Consider the following 27,991-nt stretch of genomic DNA (forward strand, 5'->3'; position numbering starts at 1 on the left):
CTGTAAACACCTCCATTGCTGTTCCCATCAGTCTCTGTAACCCTCTCCGGTCCCGATAACCTTCCCCATCTCTGCAACTTTGTACACTGTTAATGAAAAAATTAAGATTCCCGGGGAAATGTGAACATTCTGTTGTGAAGATGCATTTTTTTACCCGCTTCGTTACTATTTGTGGATGGAACAGAATTACACGATCGAATCCGTTGTGTTTGGGAAATTCTGTTCTGATTTCGGGAATCATCCCAGGGTGGAAGTTGAAGTCCCGTGGAAAATAACGTTAAGGTTGAAGTCACTGGTGACGAACAAGGGAATTCCTCAAAGAAGGACATGGATAAATGATGACAAACCCTTCCAGGATAATGACAGGAGGTCTCAATCTTCAGAAAAAGCTCATCTGAACATAACCCATCTTCACAGAAACGACACAGGAAAATATAAATAAATGATTTCAGTTGTGACCGCGCTGAGATCTACCTTCAAGTGAAATGTAAGTTTGCAGGTATCTCATTACGTCAAATTGCCTTCCGGATTACTGATTACAGAAACAATGATTACAGAAGCTGACACTAGAGGGCGCAAAGGGACAAGTTATGTGCAGACAGGACAGGACTACGCCACCGAGTCGGTCATCAACGTTGACCGTAGAATTATACTTGTCAGGTTGAGAACAAAGTTACCATAACACACAGCGGCCTGTCAGTAACGATTACAGTGCTGTGCAAGTGAAGGTTTCTGTCAACATTCCACATCCAACAAGCGATTCAACATCCGAGCAATTTTATTTTGCAACTTTCACGCTATTCTATACTGTTTACTTTAATCGTCAAGAAAGGAAATGCAAGCTGTGTTGTCAGGGACGGGGAAGGTGGAGCAGATATACCAGAGGCCCTTAGGACACGGTCATGATCCGGTCCGTGAAATTCCCATTCCTGTTCACGGTCCGGTCCATGTTCCTTATTCCAGGTTTTCCGCGTTTCCCCAGCTTCTGTTGAGGCAGCTAATTCTTGTTTGCGCTGGCCTCATAAATAGCTTCAGGATTCAGCCCTTGGCCAAGCACCCTGGCTTTATCCCTCCTGCAGCCTTGCCTCGCCTCGCTTTGCCTCTGCCTGGAGCCTCGCCTCGCCTTGCCTCTGCCTGGAGCGTTGCCTCGCCTCGCCTTGCCTCTGCCCGGAGCCTTGCCTCGCCTCGCTTTGCCTCTGCCTGGAGCGTTGCCTCGCCTCGCCTTGCCTCTGCCTGGTGCGTTGCCTCGGTTAGGCTCGCCTCTGCCCGCAGCCATGCCTCTCCTCGCCTCGCCTCTGCCCGGAGCCTTCCCATGTCCTTTGCTTGCCGGTGAATTTCAAGTCTGAAGATAAAATAATGGAGAACCGTGCCGAGTTATCTGCCTCTGTCACAGAGGGACATTCTGTGCCCAATGCTTGTAAGTATTACACCGACAGCTTCATTTGGAATCACCGCCGACTGTGCAGTGAAACTCCTGAAGTTTTGAGAAGTCGATCTGTTTCTCAGAGTACAGACCTCCGAGCAGGGCGGGCGTGACTTCACGAAGAGAAGGAATCGATCCCTTTGTGACTGAAATTCAGCTTCGGGGCATACTGAACGAACCAATCTTAAATCAAATGAAAATATGCCGGCAAGGAAAAAGAGGCAAACGAAATAAAAGGCGTCTTCTCCATGATTCCGTACGACTGTAGCCGGGAACCTCTTTTCATAAGCTCCAAGTCATTTGCCATTCAGGCCAATCTGTCGGTCCCGATTGTATCCTGGTCTGCAGAGCCCAACTGATAAGATCGGACTGCAGTGGGAAGGAGCAATTCCATTCCTCTATCAGTTCGACTTGCAGAGCCCGTGTCTCGTTTCAATGGAAACATCAACTCTTACAGTTCTCAGGAAGAGAACAATAAAGTTGTATTCACCTGTGACGCTAAGGACACAATTCAGATAAGAGATGGTTAGAAGACACCTGACCGAGAGAATATCTCTGCTTTCTGAAAAACCTAATCTGAACATAACCCGTCTGAGCAGAAATGACACAGGAAAATATAGACGTACTGTCAGTATTGATTACAGCGCTTACATCTCTTACTCCCTTTCCTTAGTCCTGACGAAGGGTCTCGGCCCGAAACGTCGACATGTGCTTCTCCCTATAGATGCTGCCTGGCCTGCTGCGCTCCACCGGCATTTTGTGTGTGTGTTGCTTGGAGAATTGTGTCCAGTCCTGGTCGCCTCGCTATAGAAATAATGCGGCAGCGTTGGAAAGGGTAGAGAGGGGGTTTACCAGGATGCTGCCTGGTTTAGAGAGTATGGATTATGATCAGAGATTAAGTGAGCTAGGGCTTTATTCTGTGGCGAAGAGGAGGAGACTTGATAGAGACATGATAGAGGTGTACAAAATATTAAGAGGAACAGATGGAGTGGACAACCAGCGCCTCTTCTCCAGGGCACCACTGCTCACTACAAGAGGACGTGGCTTTAAGGTAAGGGACGGGAAGTTCAATGGGGATATTAGAGGAAGTTTTTTTACTCAGAGAGTGTTTGCTGCGTGGAATGCACTGCCTGAGTCAGTGATGGAAGCAGCTACACTAGTGAAGTTTAAGAGACTATTATACAGGTATTTGGAGGAATTTAAGATGGGGTTTATATGGGAGTAAGGATTAATGGTCGGCAGAACATTGTGGGCCGAAGGGCCTGCACTGTGCTGTACTGTTCTATGTTCTATGTTCTATAAAGGAATACTGAGTTGCTCTGACCGTATTTCTGGTTCAATTTTGAACGGCTGAAAAATGAGGAAATGACGACAACAGCTTCCCATTCTGTTTTCTATAATTAGCAGACACTGCAGTTTGAGACATTGCTGCAGAGCAAACGAATTCAATTACAACATGCACCTTCCCTTGCTCCAGGACCAGCAGGGAATGGCCGATGTCTGCAGTGTCTATAGAATGCAGCACAGTTACTCGCCAGGACTATTCTGCAAGAACATTCGGACCACCATTCACACCACTACCAACTACCTGACCCCCAACTAGCAACCGTGCTCGTCAGCAAGGTCAAATAAGAGGGCGAAGGTCAGCAAGAAAAATGAGGAACAAGGCGATTAAGCGTCACTTTTGCTAGCAAGGAAATCGTTGTGTATGTATGTTATGTAAATTCTGCACGGACATGGGAAACAAGCCGACAGTCTTTCCCGCTGCCCACTCCCTTCCTGAAAGATTAACGAGGCTTTGCAGGCTTTACCTTGTAAAACATTTTCATTCTGATTGAATTTCATTTTGAATTTTTCACCCCATCCCCCCGTTGGCTCCTGGGATCTCTGCGACTGCGTGCAGGGCCTCAGTTTTGGCGACCCTGCTTCTTCACGGGGGACGGACTAGAGTCAGGCACTGCTCGCTAGCTGGGTTTGAACAACAATGCCGACCTGGCTGATATCACCATCATCGGAAACTTGCAGGAGGATTGGTTCTGTAGCCTATATCTTAATATTTATTATATTCCTACGGAATAGAATCAGGGCTTGAGAATGGGCTGAGAGGGTACTGAGTGCGGTGTAAGTATTATACCTAGTACAAGCTCCAACTACGATGAAAAAACAGGCTATTATTTACATCGATGTGTAAACCGTGTTCACCGTGATCTTGGGGGTAGGGGGGTATGATCGGTAGAGGTGAAAATGGGTTGTTTTGACCGTATGTCAGGTTCAATTACAACAGCTGTAGAACTGTGAGGGAGTAATTACAACAATTTCGTATTTCTGACATCCATTATTAGCAGACTGTGTAGTGTTAGACCCAGTGTAGTGTCACGTACACCGTGACCGGGTTACCGAACCAGCAGAAATGTAATACACTTTAGAGTCTGGTATTACTGTAACTAACTGTGTTTATTAGTAAATTAACAAATACAGTACTGTAAAAGTGCAAATTTATGAAACAGGTTAGCAATGATATATACAGAAGTGCAGACACAGTAATCAAAACCAAGCGGTTTCAAAGTCTAGGGGTAAATGGATAGTCTTACGATGCTGAAGACTTCAGTTCAGTTCAGGTCGACGCAGCTGCTGGTGTAACGTTGGCTGGAGAGAGAGTTGGATTGAGACAGAGGGAGCGGAAGGCTCGTCACACTGACTTACCTATTATTATCGGTCTGGGTAGTGTTAGACCCTGCTACAGAACAAACGAATGGAAAGGCAACATGCAAGTTCCGTTCCCCCACAACCGGCACGTAATGGCCGATTTCTACACAGACTACAAAATGTAGCACAGTAACCTACCACGAGTATTCTCGTAGAAACTCCGGACCATCACTCCCACCACTATCAACTACCACTCCCCCTCCTTATCTAATGATCTAGAGCTGAAGACGAAGATCAGCAAGGAAAAAAAGTGGAACAAGGAGATTAAACACTACTATTGTCCTTCAGTTAATTTTGTCCCGGACGAACCCCCGATTTGCAATTTACACCGTGACCGGGTTACCGAACCTGCAGAAATGGAAAACACTTTGGAGTCTGGTATTACTGTAACTAACAGTGTTTATTAGTAAGCTAACTAATACAGTACTGTAAAAGTGCAAATATATGAAACATGTTAGCAATGATATATACAGGAGTGTAGACACAGTAATCAGTTCAGTTCAGTTTAGGTCGAGGTAGTTCGGGTGTAACGTTTGAGAGAGAACGAGTGCGAGAGCGTGAGAGGGAGAGTGAGAGAGAGAGGCAGAGAGAGAGAGAGAGAGAGAGAGAGAGAGAGAGAGAGAGAGAGAGAGAGAGAGAGAGAGAGAGAGAGAGAGAGAGAGAGTGAGAGAGAGAGAGAGAGAGGTGATACCGTTGCCGTGGATCTTTCCGTTGTCTTCCTGTTGCGGTGACCGACTGTGATCATACCAGTCACGACCTTTCTTCAGTGGTAGACCTGTCACCTAGGCAAGGGTGGACACGCAAATAAGCCCCTGCCGGTCGCACACTGTGAGCCTCTGATCGATCCTCCAAATCTCCACCATCACGTTGGTGCATAACACTCTTTTAGTGTCCCGTGGTGTGCCTCCCTGGAGTGTCTGCCTACGTCTTCGCAGACCTGCATTTTATCTCCTCTTGCAGGGCTCCGACCGTCTATTAGGCCCCGGTCCCTGCTTGCTGTCTCTGCATGAATTTCACAAGCAGGTAAAGAAAGTGTCCTTGCAGCAAAGACATAATATTAAATCATGTTTCTCTCTCCCTCATCTGGGCAGATATCTCTCTCATCTCTCATTAGCAGCATAGTTCATGGGGGTGGGGTCAACTCTGGACCATGTTAGCTTGGTTTGCTCATCACACCCTCACCCCTCATCGTTTTAGGACATTTTTACGTGGGGGGGAAATTAAACATGCATGTACATTACATGTCATATGTCATTCAATCTGCTGTTTTCAAGCGGAGATCAGAGCAAGACATGATTGTGTCTATGATCTAGGATCAGAAGCATAAAATAAATAATAAATCAAAACAAGAAGAAAAGTTGCGGCAGTATTCATGGGTCCAGAGGTCATTCAGATATCTGATGGTGGAGGAGCGCCACTGTCCCGGGTGGACTGAACGACTGCCTTCATGTTTATATACCCCCTCCCTGAGAGAAACATCAATAATTGGACATAAATGACCTAATAATTCATGACTGTTAATGGAAATAAAACAACTTCAGAATGTTTTAAAAAGAGAAAACAGTAAACAATGAAGGGCAATTTCCCTGTCTCTGATATTCTAGCCTCTACACCACTCCGTCTCTGAAACCGGAACCATTCTATGCACACCCTCCCTGTCTCTTTAGATATCTTGCCCCCACGCCCATCAAACTCTATGAGTGCTCCGGCAGCAAAACCGATCTGTTTCTCTGTAACCACAGCCTGCCCCCAAAACCACCTGCACCACTACACAGCTGCCGGACTCTTCACCCCGCTCCTGCCCCGCATCTGTAATCTGGAGCCTCCGCCAGTCCCCAGAACTTTTCTGTTTCTTTGTCCCTCTTCAAGCACTACACCCTTCCCCGTTTCTCTATGGGCTTCTGGCCTCTACAGACACTCTCTCTTTGTATCCATATCAATCGCTACTCCCCTCACTGTCTCTGTAACCCTCCCAGGCCTCTATCGCCTTCTATATCTCTAAACCTGCCTGTACCCTCAATGAAACAGTCAATGTCGTTGGGAGTCATGGCCGTGCACATGTGTAGATCATATTTTCACTTGTTAATGTCGTTGGGAGACATGGCCGTGCACATGTGTAGATCATATTTTCACTTGTCGGACGCATTTCTTGTCGGGAAAAATTGTAAGTTTGAATCTGGTTTGAGTGTGGCAAATATGGATATATGATATATATGTACATTATTTTAATTACATCTTACGGAAATGAATGTTTGGGAAATTCTAACCCAATCCGCTCAGTGAGGGGTTTGTTAAGGGAGAGGTGATAAATTCCTGCCTTGCCAACAACACCCAGACCCATCCCTTAAAAGAACAAACAATCCGCACCACCCTTTGATGAAAATATTCCTCTGGAAATTGTTTCCCTGGTGACCATTTCTGGGTGAGTTATGTCTCAGAGGGGAGAATAAGCTCGCTGTGTAATCTATCAACACACAATGATATTGGAAAAATCAGCCCACCTCCCTTACCCCCAGAGCCCGAGAAACTTACCCCTTACTGCTAACCCTCTCTGCTCCTCACTCAGCCATCTAAATGATAACAACTGGGTCTGGATGCCTCGATCAAATTTAAAATCAGCACCAAGTCCATCATCACTGACATATGGCCTTCAGTCTGTTGTTTTGTGGCGGAGATACAAGTTCAACAAAAATCATTTCACGAGATTACAGTGAAACATCGACACGAGGGAGACTGATGAAACAACCACATGAAGTGATCAAACTACGTGATCAATCAGCATTCTGCAAATAAGAAGCAACGTCACATTTCGGCGTATAGGAACATTGGAAAAGGGGGCTGAATCAATGTCCCGGATTGATAAATTTTCACCGTGCCAATTCGCGCAGTAATCAGGAGTCAACTCGGGGTTTCAGAACCGTTTTCCATTTTATTGCATTTATTATTCAGCCATGAAGCGAGGAGTCGTCACTTCGGGCCTTTCAGCGACCGATGACAAACCCGATTAACAGAAGAGATTTACAAGGATGTTGCCTGGATTGGGGAACATACCTTCTGGGAACAGGTTCAGCCGAAATTTGCGTTTCATCCTTGGAGCGACGGAGGATGGGCGGTGACCTGATTGATGCGTATAAGATAATCAGAGGCATTGATCGTGCAAGAGCAAGAGGCTTTTCTCCAGGGCTGAAATGGCGAACACGATGGGCACAGGTTTATTGTGCTCGGAAGTAGGTACAAGGAGATGCCAGGGGTACGTTTTTCACACAGAGAGTAATGGGTGCGTGGCGAGCGAAGGCCGACACAATGGGACTTTCCAGAGACTGTGAGATTGGCACATTGAGCTCAGAACCATAGAGGGCTATGCGGTAGGGTAATTTTGCTATATAGATCAGACATTGCAGCTCAAACACAACTGACCACGTGTTGAGAATAGAGTACGGCCGGGATAGGGATTCGAACAGCGGTCATTTTATGGGAATCCCCTGACACTCCACAGCACCAGTCTGGGTTGATGCGAGAGAACTAAGCTGCTGCGACGGAAACGAGACAGAATCTTCTGTGATGTCTTTGTCGTGAGGCTAGGAAACGCGGAAGAGGTTTAATAGAGACCTGGAGAACGATTACAAAGAAAAAAAAAACATTTTGAACGGTGGATTTATCCTGGATGGTTGTCCATTCTCTGTGCCAATTCACGATCCAATCATCGGCTTCCGTTCACAGTGACGTCAGCTGCGGAAACAATTCACAATTTATGTTGACTACGTCAGCAACCCGAAAGTGTGGCTGCTGGTGAGGGTAAATACGGGTGATGATTTCAGAATCTGTGTCTGACATTGTGACAATGCAACCGCAATTAATATTTTTTTATATCGCAAGAGACCCAGGAAAAGTGTTCCTTTCAATATCAATATATCGCTGTGCGACGCCGCCTGACTCCAGTCTTGCTCTGTTACTTGTCTCTAAACTTCCAATCTCAGTGTGACTATGAGATGAGCACAACCAGGACCATGCACGGCCCATTGGCTTGAAATTAGTGAATAGCTTTCCTTTACAAGTGAAATTGCGTGTCGGCAGCCCCAGATTTGGTTCACATACCTGTTCAGATCACCGTAAACAGATCGATACTCCAGGATAAGACCCTGTTAATGCGAGGAAATCAGCAGGATTAGTAAAAATTATTACCAAAAGCATTTATGTGTCAGAGAAGAATTAGAAGAACATTGAAAAGGACCAACGCATTCTTAACAATTCGTGTCTGAGAGAAACACGGAACAGTCGGGCCATGATGAAGAGAGGATCAGAGACACAGTTATGATTATTAAATATCGCAGAAAGCACTATAAGTTCACAAGAGCATAAAACACAAGAGCAGAATTAGGCCCTACGGTACATTGGCCTCCTCCACCATTCTATAATGACGGATGAATTTTCCCTCCCAACCCTAATCATCTGCTTTCACTCTGCAATACTTGAAACAATCAACGTTGTTTCGCGTAACCCGGGGCCTTTGTCCCCAGAGCCATAAGGGACAAACATATTACAGAGATACACCACACTTCGGCTAAAGATATTCCTCCTCATCGCTCTCTTCTGAGGGGTTCTCTGCATTCCATCGTAGAGGAATTAGTACTCACATCATCCATTCCGTACCATGCATACCGCAGCGCCGCCCTCTGGTCCCAGACCAGCACCCCGTCCTTCACGTTGAGAGGATCGCTCCACGCCCAGACAGTATAGGTCTTCCAATTATTCATCTTTCAATGAGCTCACCCTTTCCTTCTTCAAAACAGAAGTAGACAGAGGCCTCAAGCTAACAGGCGTATCAGCTCCTGTCGTTTACTTCCCTTTCTTCAAGAAGAGCAAAGTAATGTTTGCAAATTTCCAATCCTCCAAAACAATTCCATGATGGTATGAGTACTAATTCCTTTACGACCACTTCACCGGCCTATTTCAGACGCCTGGCGTGCAGTCAATCTCATCCATTCACCCCAGGTTATTTATCCACCTTCCAGATTGTCTGGCATCTTCTGCTTATTATAGTGGCTGCAACCACTTCCGTGTCCTGACACTGTCATACTGATGGTGTCTTCAACAGTGAAGGCGAACACGTGATACTTAATGAGTTCCTCCGCCATTTCTGCCTCCACCCGTTACAGAAACTTCGACATTCTTGCTGTCCAGAGTCTCACTTCAGGTTCTGAAGCGGAAACAATTGCTTCCAAAAGGGATTGACGCTAATGTTTCCCTTACCGTGTAAGTGGAGTCTCCATCCTGCGCATTGTTCCTTGCACCCTTGAAAGAGAAGATTACGTGTTATTTTTGAGACGTTTAAACAAGTTCACAGCAATTGTATTCTGACTCTCCGCCGATAAACACCGGGAGTATCAATGTATCACATTAGTTTGTATTTGGGGTAATATTGCCTCGTTTACCATTCGCTGCACCGCGTGTTTCCGATTCAGTGTGTGTGGAGTTACTCACATTGATCGGACATTTTAAAAGACTCTTTCATGAAATGTATTACAGCAAGGGTAAGATGTGATTTTGCATCATTCAGGAGTTAGGGATTCTGGGGAATTCTGAGGAAATTCTGCAGGTGCTGGAATCTCACACACAAAATGCCGAAGGGCTCAGAGTGTCGGGCAACATTAATGGAATTCATTAAGCCGTTCACGTTTTGTGTAGAGACCCTCTACTGGGCTGGAAAGAAGGCAGGAAGACGCCTGGACAGAATGGTGGCCAGGGGAATGAGCACTGGCTGGGAGGTGAGGCCTGAAAGGGGGAAAGGATGAAGAAAAGTAAAATGTAGAAACATAGAAAACCAACAACACAATACAGGCCCTTCCTCCCACAAAGTTGTGCTGTACACAACCCTACCTTAGAAATTACTAGGCTTAACTTAATCCCTCTATTTTACTCAGCTCCATGTACCTATCCAAAAGCCTCTTAAAAGACCCTATTTTATACGGCCTCCACTCCATTGCCGGTAGCCCATTCCACGCACTCACCACTCTTTGAGTAAAAAAACTTACCCCTGACATCTCCTCTGTACCTACTCCCCAGCACCTTAAACCTGTGTCCTCTTGTAGCAAGCATTTCAGCCCTGGGAAAAAAGTCTCTGACTATCCACACGATTAATGCCTCTCATCATCTTGTACGCCTCTATCAGGTCACGTCTCATCTTCCTCCGCTCCAAGGAGAAATGGCCGAGTTCACTCGAACTATTCTCATAAGGCATGCTCGCCAATCCAGGCAACATCCTTACAAATCTCCCCTGCACCCTTTCTATGGCTTCCACATCCTTCCTGTAGTGATGCGACCAGAACTGAGCACAGTACTCCAGGTGGGGTGTGACCAGGGTCCTATACAGCTGCAACATTACCTCTCGGCTCCTGAATTCAATCCCACGGTTGATGAAGGTCAATACACCATACGCATTCTTAACCACAGTGAACCGATTGCAGAGGCGAGTGTGCCATAGGGGAAGGGGAAGAGGGAGGGTCACTGGAGGGAGTTGATGGGCAGGTGAGGAGAAGATGTAAGAGGCCGGAGTGGAAAATAGAAGAAGAGAGAAGTGAACAGAAATACTGGTGGGATAAGGTCGATGTTCATGCCATCAGGTTTGGGTCTACTTTGCGGAATATAATGTGTTGTTTCTCCATTAACGGAAAATAAGATCCGTGATCGATCATCCAGGATCTTGTTAAATGCCCCATTGGTGCCGAAGGGCCCGAGGGACGCTACCCATCACATTACTTATGTTCCTTTTTCCCTCTTTGAAAAGAAATGAGTGAGATCACGGACATAATGCAAACATCCAACCTGTTCATCCATTTGGACATTTTCATAATATTCCGATGAGTTGACGGTCTTTGTATCGAAGTCGCCTGAGGAAACAAAACAGATATGGCACAAGGGTGCAGCGCGTCAGGGGGCTTTGTTGAACACAGCAGACGTCAAACCGGCCCGGAAGAAAAAGTCATTGAGAGGATGAGCTCCCTTCCCACCAATCGCCGGAACCAGGAATTGAGGGCCGATATTGATCAATATGGAGAGAAATTAAGTTGCATGAACTACCATCCCATTACTTCGCTGATATTGTAATCTTCAGCAGAAGCTTTCAGCTAAAATAACTGGAAAACCCAACGGTAAAAGTCGCATCATCCGTGACCATTCGCTCGGATGACCAGCTCCAGCTTCAGTGGACTAGGAGCTCCCAGATTAAAATCAAATGCTGAGATTCCCCTGGACTCAGTATTAGGACAGTTGAAACGGTGTTCACTCACTTTTCCATCCGGAATTTCTGCCCGTGCCAGATGTAGATTTCGGTGGATATATGATGCTGAATAAACTGAAACAAAGACAAGAAAATAATTCGTCAGGAACTTAATTTCCTGCGCTGATGCACCGAATGAGAATTGCCTCTATAATTCCATTCGATTCTCTCCAGATATCCCTTAATAACGTTTTGTTTATCGGATGCCCTGTACCAGGCGAGCTCGATAGCATCGACAGATGGGTTAAGTAGACAAAACTGCTTTGGCCTTTTTGACAGATAAGGCTGTTCACACACATATTGCTGAACGCAAACCTCTTTCAGACAAATTTCGGACAGACAACTTCGCCGTGAAGGCGGAATGCTGATTCTGTCCGCAGATGGGCCCTGATCCCAGCTGAAGTCGACTCTGCCGAAATTCACATTCAATTATTAAAGGTAGGAACGAAATTCGTAGAGAAATGCAATTACCCGCCAGCTTTTCTTGCGAACAGCCATCCACTGAATCCTCCCACCAGGCCCGTGATAAGTAAACCGAGTATAATGCCCACGATCGCGCCAGCCCGGAAGGTACAATTTTCATCTGTTTTTGGTGATGACACAGAAAACAAGCATATATTTTACATGGCGAAAACTCATCTTTATTTAAGAATGATAATTGATCCACGCTCTGGAAACTTCTGGTCGCTGGTCTCGATATTGAATCAATTTAAATCAATTACTCTTTTATTCTGGTAGGCCACTTAGAAGGAGGATTGAAGGTAGGGCGTGAGGAAAGCGTAAGAAGGAAACGGTTTGAATCTTTGATCATCGGGTTTACATGAACGAATGAGAGACACATTCACTCACCGTGTGCGCTAACTACACCTTGTAAGATAACTGGTCCTGTTGGTTACGCCGTTATTAATCCGACATGTATAACTCCCAACGTCAACCGAGCTCACCGACTCAAGGGTGAGTTCCTGCCCTGTCTGCAGGAGATTGTTCCCATTATCACTGACACAAGGGTGAGATCCTGCCCTGTCTGCAGGAGATTGTTCCCATTGTCACTGACACAAGGGTGAGTTCCTGCCCTGTCTGCAGGAGATTGTTCCCATTGTCACTGAGACAAGGGTGAGTTCCTGCCCTGTCTGCAGGAGATTGTTCCCATTGTCACTGATACAATGGTGAGTTCCTGCCCTGTCTGCAGGAGATTGTTCCCATTGTCACTGACACAAGGGTGAGTTCCTGCCCTGTCTGCAGGAGATTGTTCCCATTGTCACTGATACAAGGGTGAGTTCCTGCCCTGTCTGCAGGAGATTGTTCCCATTGTCACTGACACAAGGGTGAGTTCCTGCCCTGTCTGCAGGAGATTGTTCCCATTGTCACTGACACAAGGGTGAGTTCCTGCCCTGTCTGCAGGAGATTGTTCCCATTGTCACTGACACAAGGGTGAGTTCCTGCCCTGTCTGCAGGAGATTGTTCCCATTGTCACTGATACAAGGGTGAGTTCCTGCCCTGTCTGCAGGAGATTGTTCCCATTGTCACTGACACAAGGGTGAGTTCCTGCCCTGTCTGCAGGAGATTGTTCCCATTGTCACTGATTTCAAGGGTGAGTTCCTGCCCTGTCTGCAGGAGATTGTTCCCATTGTCACTGACACAAGGGTGAGTTCCTGCCCTGTCTGCAGGAGATTGTTCCCATTGTCACTGATACAAGGGTGAGTTCCTGCCCTGTCTGCATGAGATTGTTCCCATTGTCACTGACACAAGGGTGAGTTCCTGCCCTGTCTGCAGGAGATTGTTCCCATTGTCACTGACATAAGGGTGAGTTCCTGCCCTGTCTGCAGGAGATTGTTCCCATTGTCACTGACGCAAGGGTGAGTTCCTGCCCTGTCTGCCGGAGATTGTTCCCATTGTCACTGACACAAGGGTGAGTTCCTGCCCTGTCTGCCGGAGATTGTCCCCCTTGTACCATGAATATATACCACAGGGGACTGACAGAGCAAAGCAAGTTAATGTCAGGTTTGACACTATATTGGACACAACTGGACGCTCCGGTTCAATTCTGAACTTCTCTGATCCATTTATAAAATGAAAAGTGCTGATTAGAGAAAAATCCTGATGGATACGGGATATTATGACCTTCTGTCTTCATTGAAAAGATGAGAGCAAATGTTGTTTAGTGTAATATCTGATACAAATGAACGCGGTTGACTAACTGTTTACTCACAGTAAACTTGCACGTTGGTCACTCCAGCGCCACTGCTGAATGAATTGCTGGCGATGCACTTGTACGTCCCTGCGTCGTTTCTGTTAGCTCTGATTATAGTCAGTTTCGCCTTGTCGGGGGATGTAAATATTCTGCCGTTTTCCTGGATGGGTTGGTTATCCTTGAACCATGTCCGTGTCTGAACAGTGCCCGACGCGGGACAGCTGAGTGTGATGGTATCGGGGTCTTCAAGGGGGTTGGGATCACTGGCCACGACAGTAACCCCAGTCACTGTCTCTGTAAATACAATTGAAATGTACATAGATTTACACGGGGTTTTATCTACAACACGAGAATAATATTTGGATGCTGCCAGCTCAATATCGTCGGCATTCCCAGTTCTTATCCCTATGTGTTTCGATATCAAGTCAGTATCCAGCTTGAACTAAACGCCGGCACTGAGTTTAAAGTTTTACTGCTGTTACCCAAGGGGACGGTGAGCAACCTATTCCCATTTCAGATGTTCCTCAATACATGGATATTCCTGCAGTAAGAACATACATTCTCCAGCAAAGCAGACTAAAACAGAATTGCACTTGGCTACAGTTTAATTGTCCCGTGGAGCATGTGAAAATAAACTACCCGTGCCCCCTGCTGTTGAAGCCAAAAGTAGAGTGACTTCGTATTTAATATCTGGCTGAGGAGTTGGCGGAGGAGGGATGGCGTAGGAATAATGATCATGGGTTCCTCCAGGGAAGTTGCGACCTCTAGAGAAGGGGCGGTTGGCTCCTGAACTGGGGAGGGGTAAACATTCCTGTGGGAAGGCTTCTTGTCGCTGCACGATAGGCAACTAAGTGGAGTTGCAATTGGAAGGGAGCCAGATTGACAGAAGGATCCGTGGAGATCTGGCGCAGCCAGATTTCGGCATGACGTCGGCTCCTCCGGATTGGCTGATGTGCAATGAGCCGAAATTGATCAGAGAGCTTATGGAAAATAGAATGTTGGTGTAAGTGATCATCATATGATCGACTTCATCCTGAAATGTGAGAAGGCGAACCTGAAGAGTCAGATGAACCAGTGTTACAGTGGGTTAAAAGGAGTTAGAGAAACACTAGAGAGGGGTTGGCCAGATTTACTTGAGAAATAACACTGGCGGGGATGACGGCAGAGGAGGAAGGAATATTCTAAAGGAAAGATGACATAACCGTGGCGGAGAAGAGAAGTCAAAGCCAACATGAAGGTCAAAAGGAGGGTATATGATGGAACAATCATTAATGGGAAGTCAGATGATTGGGAAGTTGTATAAAAAACAATTGGCAACTAAAAGGTCATTTAGAAGGTAAAGATGAATGAGAAAGCACTCCAGCCACTAATATTAATGAAGATCGGCACAGAGTCTTAACGTACAAAAAGTGTGAAACGAGAAGCAAGAGTGGATATCGGGCCGTACAGAAACGATAGTGGAGAGGTAGTACGGGGAACAAGGAACTGGTGGACAAACTGCATCATCCCTCACCGTGGAACACACTGTGAAATGTCGGATGTTTCAGGTATCAGGGGTCATGCGATGTCAGCATTCATTACAAGGGGACTAGAATATAAAAGGAGGGATGTAGTGCTGAAACTTGATGAAGCACCGGTGAGGCCTCACTTGGAGTATTGTGATGCATTTTGGGACCCTTGTCGTTGAGAGAGAATGTGATTAAACTGAAGCGGTTTCCAAAGAAGTTCGCCAAAATGATCCCAAGTTTGAACGGCTTTACTGGAGAAGAGGGTTTGATGGGTCCGTGCCTCTACCCACTGGGGTTCAGAAGAATGTGGGGAGACCTCATGGAAACCTATCGAATTGTGAAAGGCCTTGTTGGAGTGGATGTGGGAAAGATGATTCTCATGGCGGGAGAGTCTAATCCCAGAAGACACAACCTGTGCATAGAGTGGTATCCTTTCAGAAACCAAGGCGAAAATGAATCTCTTTCTTCAGAACATGATGAATCTGAGAATTATGTTCCACAGGCAGCTGTAGAGGGAGTATCGTTATGTCAATTTTCATCTTCATCAATACTCTTATTCATCAATATGCAACGTTGTGGATTGATATCGTTAGAATTTGCTCAGGCATTTAGTTGGATTACACGGGCCCGTCTGCACCAACACCATTAATTATAGGACCTCAACAAAGGGAGGTACGGACTACCTACCGAACACAATGATTTCCGTGGTTGAGGCATTATTCCTTTTTGTAATCGTGTTATAGGCCTCACAAGTATACTTTCCCGTGTGGGCCACAGAAACGCTGTCGAGGACGACCTCATGCCCACTTTGTAGGCGGGCACCATTCTGTTCCCAATTCAATTCAGCATCTGGGCGGGACTCCGTGGAACATGTTAACCTGATCGTGCTTCCAGCAATGTAAAAAGATGCGTGCGGTTGAGTGATGACGGATGGACGATCCGGTCCGTCTAAAAGAAACGGACAAAAGGGGTTGCAACTAATCACACAGGAGATATAACAGCATTCCTCAGCGGAAGAGGAAGAACAGCCCACCACCAGAGAAAGCGCTCCCACACACCGGAGAATGCATCCGTCTGGAAGCCACGCGCGGGAAAGAGGAGAGTCGGGACACAGTGTCAGATTATCCACGTCTTCCGAAACTATGAACTGCACAGTTACCTCATATCCCAAAACCCGTCTCCTCCTCCAAGCTGGATACAATGCACGCCAGTCATAAGCGTATCGTTTCGTAAAACTTCCCCAGGTGTGTGTTTTGTGGAAGGGAGTTCAGAAAAACGTTCCAGACAAAATTCAAAGCGTTGCTCTGCGGGGATAGGTAAGGCAACTTGCAGTGTGTAAATGCAATAACTCATGTAATCAGTGATCGGGCCGAATGTCATGTAGGCACACACTATGCAGTCAAGTCACTGACCACGTGTGCAATTATCGGGACACTCCAGTTTACAGCGTGTTATCGTAGGACGCGTTTTTAGTTCCAATATTCTAGGTTTAGTCTCTATCAGTGAGGACCGGTGGCTGTAACACCACTGCCCATTGTGATTTTCATCCAGATCTAACAGCTGTAACTTCCCGCTTCCACATGTGCACTGAAGCAATGGATCCCCACCTCGTCGTAGCGATGGACATTTGCCAGAAGGGTTGTGGGGCTGATATGGACTGTGAGCGTTTTACACTCTGAACTTTCCCTGTCCCTTTCGGTGAACGGAATTATTACCAAACTTCCTAAACAGCCTTACACTGCGCCGGAGATTCAATGGTGCATTTAATTGAAAAGTAATAACTTTGCACTCACTGTACCAAGTTCGGATCAGCTTCCGTGGTGTTGTGAAAAAAAAACAGAAACTAGAATTAGAATTTTAAAGAGATAATTTCAATATGAATGAATAGAACTATTGCACATCCCAGTTTGGCAAAAGAATAAACCAGGGAAGGCAGTGCACCCGTGGCTGACAAGGGAAATTAGGGATAGTATCAAGTCCAAAGAAGAAACATATAAATTAGCAAAAAAAAAGTGGCACAACTGAGAAATGGGAGAAATTCAGAGACCAGCAGAGGAGGACAAAGGGCTTAATTAGGAAAGGGAAAAAAGATTATGAGAGCAAGCTGGCAGGGAACATAAAAACTGACTGTAAAAGCTTTTATAGATATGTGAAAAGAAAAAAAAAAAGATGGTTCCGGACAAATGTAGGTCCTTTCCAGTCAGAAACAGGTGAATTGATGACAGGGAACAAAAACGTGGCAGACCAATTGAATAACTACTTTGGTTCTGTCTTCACTAAGGAGGACGTAAATAATCTTCCGGAAATAGTAAGGGACCAAGGGTGAGGGGCCAAGTAAGGGATATAGTAAGGGACCAAGACTATCTAGTGAGATGGAGGAACTGAGGGAAATACATGTTAGAAGGGAAGTGGTGTTAGGTAAATTGAAGGGATTAAAGGCAGATACATCCCCAGGACCAGATGGTCTGCATCCCAGAGTGCTAAAGGAATTAGCCCAAGAAATAGTGGATGCATTAGTGATAATTTTTCAAAACTCTGTGGCCACCCATTTCCTGGCGCATCCGAACCGACTCACAATTAGATAGCCTACGGGGGTTTGCGAGCACAGAGCTTTGGAGCCTCTGCGCCATGGGGGGCCGGTTGAGGGAGGCTTAAAAGTGAGGCTGAAGTTTTCGAATAAAGTTTTTTCCTTCGACTGCAGTTACCGACTCCGTGTCGTAATTGTAGCGCACCTATTGTAGCGGTGTGCTACACGCAGCGCTAAAATTACGCGAGAAGCTCGGTAACCTGTCCCCCATACCCACTTCACAGCACGGGCGGCACCCGACCTGCGTACCCAAAGACCTACAGAACTGTAAGTTTGTGTTTGTACGCAGGGGCGGGCATCGGCCGCCGCTGCAGCGGCCATACGAGGGGCCGTTTATGGTGCTCCGGAACAACGGGTCCACGTTCGTGCTGGACGTTGGGGGGAAAGAGGAGGTTTTCACGGTGGACCGCCTCAAAGCGGCCCATGTGGACCTGGCGCAACCGGCCGAGTTTCTGGCGCCTCGGCTCAGAGGCCGACCTCCCAAGCAGGTTCTGGCCCAGACTGTGGACATTGGGGGGTGTATCGCCGGTTCTGGAGGGGGGGGGGGTTATGTGGCGACCCATTTCCTGGCGCATCCGAACCGACTCACAATTAGATAGCCTACGGGGGTTTGTGAGCACAGAGCTTTGGAGCCTCTGCGCCATGGGGGGCCGGTTGAGGGAGGCTTAAAAGTGAGGCTGAAGTTTTCGAATAAAGTTTTTTCCTTCGACTGCAGTTACCGACTCCGTGTCGTAATTTTAGCGCTGCGTGTAGCACACCGCTACAACTCCTTAGATTCTCGATTAGTTCCTGAGGATTGGAGAGTGTCTAATGTAACCCCACTTTTTAAAAAAAGGAAGGAGAGAGAAACCGGGGAATTATAGACCGGTTAGTCTGACATCGGTGGTGGGGAAAATGCTAGAGTCGCTTATCAAAGATGTGATAACAGCACATTTGAACAGAGGTGAAATCATGGGACAAAGTCAGCATGGATTTGTGAAAGGAAAATTATGTCTGACGAATCTTACAGAATTTTTAGAAGATGTAACTAGCACAGTGGATAGGGGAGAGCCAGTGGATGTGGTATATTTAGATTTTCATAAGGCATTTGACAAGGTCCCACATAGGGGATTAGTGTGCAAACTTAAAACACACGGTATTGGGGATATGGTATTGATGTGGATAGCAAATTGGTTGGCAGACAGGAAGCAAAGAGTGGGAGTAAACGGGACCTTATCAGAATTGCAGGCAGTGACTAGTGGGCACCGCAAGGCTCAGTGCTGGGACCCCAGTTGTTTACAATATATATTAATGATTTAGACGAGGGAAATAAATGCAGCATCTCCAAGTTTGCAGATGACACGAAGCTGGGCAGCGGTGTTAGCTGTGAGGAGGAAGCTAAGAGGATGCAGGGTGACTTGGATAGGATAGGTGAGTGGGAAAATTCATGGCAGATGCAATTTAATGTGGATAAATGTGAGGTTATACACTTTAGTGGCAAGAACAGGAAAACAGATTATTATCTGAACGGTGGCCGATTAGGAAAAGGGGAGGTGCAACGAGACCTGGGTGTCATTGTACACCAGTCATTGAAGGTGGGCATGCAGGTACAGCAGGCGGTGAAAAAGGCAAATGGTATGTTGGCATTCATAGCAAAATGATTTGAGTACAGGAGTAGGGAGGTCCTACTGCAGTTGTATAAGGCCTTGATGAGACCACAACTAGAATATTGTGTGCAGTTTTGGTCCCGTAATCTGAGGAAAGACATTCTTGCCATAGAGGGAGTACAGAGAAGGTTCAACAGATTGATTCCTGGGATGGCAGGACTTTCATATGAAGAAATACTGGATCGACTAGGCTTATACTCTCTGGAATTTGGAAGATTGAGGGGGGATCTTATTGAAACGTATAAAATTCTAAAGAGATTGGACAGGCGAGATGCAGGAAGATTGTTTCCGATATTGGGGAGGTCCAGAACGAGGGGTCACAGTTTAAGGATAAAGGGGAAGTTCCTGAAGTACAGATTTGAACCGACATAGTGTAGTTTAACCGCCGCCGTAATGTGACTCGGATTTGAAATTTAAAATTTTAATGTTAGTTCCCCAGCGTCCGAGATAGACCTGGATCTGTCTCCTAATTAACTGTTCAGTTGTCCCAGTGTTAGTCGATAGTGGTTAATACCTCAGGCAACGATCACTAATGTACTCACAAACTCCCGGAATCCCGTATCTCGGAGGAACTGTGATATTATATGTAACTACCGGAAAATCGGGACACTTACAGCTGACATGAAGAGAAAACGGAGAGCTTGTGATTTCGTTAATCATGTTGCTTGCTCTACAGGTGAAACTTCCGTCTGTCCGTAGCACTCCAGAAACAGTGAGTGTGCTGTGATCTTCATTCAGAACAATCCTGTCTCCAGGAATTATCTTGCGATTCTCCGCATGCCACATGTAAGAGACATTCGTGCCTCTTGCGGAGCAGGTTAGTCTGACGGTGTCGCTGTACTCAATCAGTCTGGTGGCGTTAGATGTAACAGTGACATTGGAAACACGTTCTGTTAAAACATAGGGGATTGGTTAGCGCACAACACAAGAATAGAATCTGCAGGTTTATGAATTCCGTTACGAATCTGAAAATGAAATCAAACATTTACTATTCCATAATAAGTAAACATTTATAAGTTATGTAATCTGACGGACATAGGTTTCCGTGATAGCAGTTATAGGCATCGGGGAAGAATTGCAAAGGTTGGAGGTTGGCTAACTGTGTTCCATTCATCGCTACTAGTGGAAGGTACAAGCATACACGGTACAGGAACCGTGGTGTACAAAGGCCGTTGTAAATCGAGTGAAGAAGAAAAAAAAGAGCTTACGAAAGGTTAAAAAAAAGGGTAATGATAGAGATCTAGAAACCTGTCAGATAAGCAGGAAGGAGCTTAAGAATAAATTAGTTCCAGAAGGGGCCATGAGGAGGCCTTGCCAGACAGGATTAAGGAAAACCCCAAGGCATTCTACAAGTACGTGAAGAGCAAGAGGATAAGACGTGAGAGAATGGGCCCAATCAAGTGAGGCAGTACAAAAGGTTTTATGGGACCGGAAGAGGTAATTAATGAAAACCTTGCTTCCGTATTCTCTGCGGTTAAGGATCTTGGCGATTGTAGGGATGACCTGCAACGGACTGAAAACCACTTGCCGATAGGTATTAGGCAATAGGATGTTCTGGAGATTTTAGAAATCATCAATTTGGATAAGTCACCTGGACCGGAAGGGAAGCATCCCAGGAAACCGTGGGAGGCGAGGGAGGAGATTGCTGAGCCTCTAGCGGTAATGTTTGCGTCATCAATGAGGACGGGAGAGTTTCCGGAGGATTGGGGCGTTGCGGTTGTTGCTCTGGTATTCAAGAAAGGGAGTAGGGATAGCCCAGGAAATTATAGTCCAGTGAGTCTTATCAGCTTGATTGAATTTTTTGAGAATGTGACGATACACATTGATGAAGGTAGAGCAGTATATGTAGAAAGTATGGATTTTTGAGCAGGGTATTTGATAAGGTAGCCCATGTAAGACTTATAGGGAAAGTAAGAAGGCATGGGATCCAAGGTGACATATCTTTTGTGGATACAGAACTGGCTGTCCACAGAAGGCAAAAAGTATTGGTAGGCGGGTCATATTCTGCATGGAGGCCGGTGACCAGTGGCGTGCCCTAGGGATCTGTTCTCGGACCCCTACTCTTTGCGATTTTTATAAATGAACTGAATGAGGAATTGGATGGTTGGGCTCGTAAATATGAGGATGACAGAAATATTGGGATGTTGTGGATAGTATGGAAGACTGCCAAAATTTACAGCAGGACATTGATAGGATGCAATACTGGGCTGAGATGAGGCAGATGGAGTTCAACCCAGATAGGTGTGTGGTGTTCAACTTCGGCGCTGCTTTGTGGGCCGAATGGCCTTTATTGTGCCGTAGGTTTTCAATGTTTCAATATCTGATAAATCCTTTGGACTGTTCTTTCCAGTAGGCAACGGGGGAAAGATGTTGGTGGGACAGTGGGGTTTGTCTAAAGGGTATTCAGTAAGGCCTTTAACAGGTTTTCACTTAAAAAAACTGCATCCAGATTTAGGGGGAAGGCACAAATGTTAAGAGGGAGAGATTTAAAACTGATAAATACCTGTAATGAGCTGGCTGAGGGAGTGGTGGAGGAGGACACAGTTGCTACATTTAGAACAGGCATGGATAAACAACAGGACTGAGTAGTTTGGGGTGTTATTGGCAGAAAGGAGCAGTTGAGACCAGCAGGGAGTTTCAGTGGACGACATGGACACGAGCTGGACTGAAGGCATTGGTTCCTTGCTGTTTTAATATATGAGGCAAAGGTGCTTCAAAAGCTCACATTTCAAAAAAATAAATAAATAAAACCGGGACAACTGACAAATAAACGGAGCTGGTGAAGAAGGAATTAGGAATTAATTCACTTTAGGCAAGGGTCACCTGGCAATGAGAAAGGTGATGGGAAATCACTGGTAAGCACAGAGGAGAATTGCTGACAACCATTTGTAAGATCATCCAGATAAGCTGTCGTTACTGAAATGATGCGAAGTTCAGTGTCAGTGTCAATGTAATGGAGCCAATGAAAATTGTAATCTCACATAGCCGAAAAAAATGCAAACTGGGGAACACCTTAAAAGCATGAATTGCAAACCAAATAATGGATAAGAACACGGATCTGAAATCCGTAATCAGCACCGGACTCGACATTACAAGATAGAAACACAGAAACATAGAAAACCTGCAGCACGATACAAACACTTCTGTCAACAGTGCTGTGCCGAACATGGCCTGAACTCAGAAATTACCTCGGGTTACCCATAGCCCTCTATTTTACTGAGCTCCATGTACATGTCCAGGAGTCTCTTAAAAGCCGTATCCTATCGGCGCCGACCATCGGCGCCGGCAGTTCATTCCACGCACTCACCACTCTCAGGGTAAAGAAACATACCCCTGACATCCCCTCTGTACCTACTTCCAAGCACCTTAAAACTCTGTCATTTCGTGCTATACATTTCAGCCCCGGGAAAAAGCCTCTGACTATCCACACGATCAATGCCTCTCATCATCTTGTACAACTCTGTCAGGTCACCCGTCATCCCCCGTCGCTCCGAAGGGAAAAGGCCGAGTTCACTCTACCCATTCTCATAAGGCATGCTCCCCAATCCAGGCAACTTCCTCGTAAACCTCCTCTGCACCGTCCCTGTGGTTTCTACATACTTCCTTCAGTGAGCCGACCGGTATTGAGCACAGTACTACAAGTGGGGTCTGTCCGAGTTCCTATATGGCTACAACATTACCTCTCGGGTTTTAAACTCAATCCTTAAGGTGTCCTAACCACAGAGGCAACCTGTGCAGCAGCTTTGTGTGTGTTACAGTAATATACTCGAACCCAAGATCGTTCAGAGTCTTACCATTGATGCTATATTCTGCCTTGACATTTGACCTAACGAAATGAACCACCTGACACCTATCTGTGTTGATCTCCATCTGTCACTGCTCAGCACAGTTTTGCATCCTGTCAATGTTCCGCTGTAACCTCTGACTGTGCTCCACAGTATCCGGAAAACATTCAACCATTCTGTCGTCAGAAAACTTACCAACCCATCCCTCCACTTACTCATCCAGATCATTTATAAAAACTCACTAAGAGTAAGGGTCCCAGAACAGATCCCTGAGGCACTCCACTTGTCACCGACCTCCATGCAGAATATGACCCGTCTACAACCACTCTTTGCCTTCAGTGGGCAAGACAGTTCTGGATCCACAAAGCAATGTCCCCTTGGAGACGGGGGCAAGGATTCAGGCTTCTAGATCATTGGGAACTCTTCTGGGGCAGCTGTCCACTGTACAAACAGGACGGGTTGCAGTTAAATCCTGGCAGGAAGGTAGGCAAAGGCTATTGGGGGGTGATTTTTACAAATGAGCTGGATGGAGAAGTAGAGGAATAGGTTAGTAAGTTTGCCGATGACACAATGGTTAGTGTGGAGGCCGGTCAGTGGTTAGAGCGGGGCATTGATAGGATGCAATACAGGGCTGAGAAGTGGCAGATGGAGTTCAACCGAGATAAGTGCGAAGTCGTTCATTTTGGAAGGTCAAGTATAATGGCAGAATATAATATTAATGGTAAGACTCTTGGCAGTTTGGAGGACCATGGGGATCTTGTGGTCGCAGTCCATAGGACGCTCAAAGCAGCTGCGCAGGTTCACTCTGTGGTTGAGAAGGCATAGTGTGTATTGGCCTTCATCAATCGTAGATTTGAATTCAGGAGCCGAGGTAATGTTGCAGATATATAGGACCCTGATCAGACTCCACTTGGAGTGCTGTGCTCGGTTCTGGTCGTCTCACTAAAGGAATGTTGTGGCAGGCACAGAAAGGGTGCAGAGGAGATTTAGAACGATGTTGTCTGGATGGCGAGCAGCCCTTATTAGAATACTTTCTAAACGGGTTAAGACATTCAGTTGAATTGCACGGGCCTGGCCGCACCAGCACAGTTAAATATACGACTTCAACAAAGGGAGGTACGGACTACCTACCGAACACATTGATTTGCGTAGTTGAGGCATTGTTCCTTTTTGTAACTATGTTATAGGCCTCACAAGTATACGTTCCCGCGTTGTTCACAGAGATGCTGTCGAGGACGACCTCCTCCCCACTGTGTAGGTGGGCACCGTTCAGTTGCCAATTCAATTGAGCATCTGGGCGGGACTGTGAGAAACATGTTAACCTTAGGGAGCCTCCGGCAATGTGAAAAGACGAGTGCGGTTGAGTGATGACGGATGGACGATCCGGTCCGTCTAAAAGAAACGGACAAAAGGGGTTGCAACAAATCACACAGGAGATACAACAGAGTTCCTCAGCTGCAGAGGAAGAACAGCCCACCACCAGAGAAAGCGCTCCGACACACCGGCGAATGCATCCGTCTGGAAGCCACGCGCGGGAAAGAGGAGAGTCGGGACACTGTGTCAGATTATCCACGTCTTCCGAAACTATGAATTGCACAGTTACCTCATATCCCAAAACCCGTCTCCTATTCCAACCTAGATACAATGCACGCCAGTCATAAGCGTATCGCTTTGTACAACTTCCCTATGTGTGTGTTTTGTGGAAAAGAGTTCAGGAAAACTTTCCAAACAAAATAGCCAACAGCTCTCTGCAGGGACTCGGAGTGTAGATGCAATAACTCATGTAATCAGGGTTCGGGCTAAATGTCATGTGGGCCCACACTATACTGTCAAGTCTCTGACCACGTGTGCAATTATAGGGACACTCCAGTTTACAACGTTTTATGGTAAGACGCGTTTTCAGTTCCAATATTCTAGTTTTAGTCTCTATCAGTGAGGACCGGTGGCTGTAACACCACTGCACTTTGTGATTTTCATCCAGATCTAACAGCTGTAACTTCCCGCTTCCACATGTGCACTGAAGCAATGTATCCCCACCTCGTCGTGTCTATGGACATTTGTCAGAAGGGTTGTGGGGCTGACAAGGGCTGTGGGCGTTTTAAACTCTGAACTTCCACTGTCCCTTCCGGTGAACGGAATTATTATCAAAGTCCCTAAACGGCCTTACACAGCGCCGGAGATTCAAATGTCCATTTGTCTAAAAAGTAATATCTTTGCCCTCACTGGACCAAGTCCGGATCACCTTCCATTGTGTTGAGAAAAAACACAAACCAGAATTAGAATTTTGCAGAGATGATTTCGATATGAATGAATAGAACTGAAGTGACACACAAAGCTCAGCAGAGTCAAATCCAAATTTAATGGACATCACCATTGCCTTTGAGCCGTGGGCATCGGACTTGTTCAAAACGCGTTGTTTTGTGTGAAGACTCATGCAGGATAGACCAGGCTATCCTGCACGTTTCATTTACCTGAAGTACAGATTTGAACCGACATGGTGTTAGCTTAACCGTCGCCGTAATAAGACACGGATTTGAAATTTAGCTGTGATATAACAGGTAACTACCGGAGTCTCGGGACACTTACAGTTGACATTAAGAGAAAACGGAGCGCTCGTGATTTCGTTAATCACGTTGCTTGCTCTACAGGTGAAACTTCCGTCTGTCCGTCGCACTCCAGAAATAGTGAGTGTGCTGTTATCGGCACTCAGCTCAAACCTGCCACCGGGAATGATCACGCTGTTCTGCTCAAGCCACAGGTAAGAGACATCCGTGCCTGTTGCGGAGCAGGTTAGTCTGACGGTGTCGCTGTACTCAATCAGTCTGGTGGCATTAGATGTAACAGTGACATTGGAAACAGGTCCTGTTAAAACAGAGGGGTTTGGTTAGTGCACGACACAAGAATAGAATCTGCAGGTTTATGAATTCCGTTACGAATCTGAAAATGAAATCAAACTTTTATCATTCCATAATAAGTAAACATTTATAAGTTATTCAATCTGATGGACATGATGTTTTGAGATGGACGTTACAGGATTCGGGGAAAATTGCGAAGTTTGGAGGTTGGCTAACTGTGTTCCATTCATCGCTACCAGTGGGAAGTAGAAGCATACACGGTATAGGAACCCTGGTGCACAAAGGCCGTTGTAAATAGAGTGAAGAAGGAAAAAAAGAGCTTACGAAAGGTTCAAAAAACAGGGTATTGATAAAGATCTAGAAACCTGTCAGATAAGCAGGAAGGAGTTTAAGAATAAATTAGGAGAGCCGGAAGCGGCCATGAGAAGGCCATGCCAGACAGGATTAAGGAAAACCCCGAGGCATTCTACAACTTTGTGAAGAGCAAGAGGATAAGACGTGAGAGAATGGGCCCAATCAAGTGAGACAGTACAAAAGGGTGTATGGGATCGGAAGAGGTACTTAATGAAAACTTTGCTTCCCTATTCTCTACGGTTAAAGATTTTGGCGATTGTAGGGATGACCTGCAGCGGACTGAAAACCCTTTGCCGATAGATGTTAGGGAATAGGATGTACTGGAGATGTTAGAAATCATTAAGTTGGATAGGTCACCTGGACCGGAAGGGATGCATCCCAGAAAACCGTGGGAGGCGAGGGAGGAGATTGCTGAGCCTGCAGCGGTGATGTTTGCATCATCAATGAGGACGGGAGAGTTTCTCGAGGATTGGGGGGTTGCGGTTGTTGCTCTCGTATTCAAGAAAGGGAGTATGGATAGCCCAGGAAATTATAGTCCAGTGAGTCTGATCAGCTTGATTGATTTTTTTGAAGATGTGACGAAACACATTGATGAAGGCAGAGCCGTAGATGTAGACCGTATGGACGGGTTCGCAAATTAGTTATTGACAGAAAGACTGGGTTGTTGTGGATAGTGTGGAGGGCTGTTAGAGGTTACAGCAGGACACTGATTGGATGCAAAACGAGGCTGAGATGTGAGAGTTCAACCCAGATAAGTGTGTGGTCGTTCATTTAGGTAGGCAGAATATAGATATTCATGGCAAGAATCTTGGTAGTACGGTTAATCAGAGGGATCTTGGGGTCCGAGTCCAAAGAACAGTCAAAGCCACTACTCAGGTTGACTCTGTGGTTGAGAAGGCTTACGGTGTACTGGCCTTCATCAACCGTCGGATTTAGTTTTCGAGCTGATTGTACAACAGTACACCTAGAAAGGAACCTGGAGAGACCCCACTCGGAGTGTGGCGCTCATTCCTGGTCTCCTCACTACAGGAAGAACGTGGACACCATAGAAAGGGTGCAGAGGAGATTTACGAGGATGTTGCCTGGATTGGGTAGCATGCCTTAAGAGAGCAGATTGAATGTTCTCGGCCTTTTCTCCTTGGAGCGACGGGGGATGGGTGGTGACCTGATAGACGTGTAAAAGATGATGAGAGGTATTGATCGTGTGGATAGTCAGAGGCCTTTTCCCAGGGCTGAGATGGCGAGCACGAGAGGGAACAATCAATCAACATCCTTTGCACTTTTCTTTTCTCAGCAGTGGAACGAGAACGGCTGCAGTCTTACTCGCTCTGCACTGGGACTCATATCGTCTGAACAATATTGACACTCATCACAGGCTGCATCTCTCCATTCAACACAAACCGCTGCTTTTTACCATGTATGTCAAAGGTTTGGACTACAGGATTAATGGATTTGTGGCTATATTTGCCGATGATACAAAGATAGGTGGAGGAGAAATAGCGTTGAGGAAACAGCGAGTCTTCAGAGAGTCTTAGATAGTTTAGGGGAATAGGCAAAGAAGTAGCAAATAAAATACTATGTTGGAAATTGTCTGGTCATGCACTTTGGTGAGCAAATAAACGGGCAGACCATTATTTAGATGGAGAGAAAATGCAGAAGA

At 46.1% G+C, this 27,991-nt stretch overlaps 1 long non-coding RNA gene across 1 annotated transcript; it reads right to left on the minus strand.

Annotated features, from left to right (window-relative positions):
* Positions 1-8,226: 8,226 nt before the first annotated feature.
* LOC132386215 (uncharacterized) lies at positions 8,227-11,016 on the minus strand. Its single transcript, XR_009509432.1, has 3 exons — positions 10,952-11,016; positions 9,380-9,421; positions 8,227-8,268 (listed from the first exon to the last, which is right to left on the minus strand). It is a non-coding gene; the product is annotated as an uncharacterized LOC132386215 (long non-coding RNA).
* Positions 11,017-27,991: the final 16,975 nt, after the last annotated feature.

The sequence above is a fragment of the Hypanus sabinus genome, unplaced genomic scaffold, assembly GCF_030144855.1.
Source record: "Hypanus sabinus isolate sHypSab1 unplaced genomic scaffold, sHypSab1.hap1 scaffold_1063, whole genome shotgun sequence".
In the NCBI taxonomy this organism is placed as follows: Eukaryota; Metazoa; Chordata; class Chondrichthyes; order Myliobatiformes; family Dasyatidae; genus Hypanus; species Hypanus sabinus.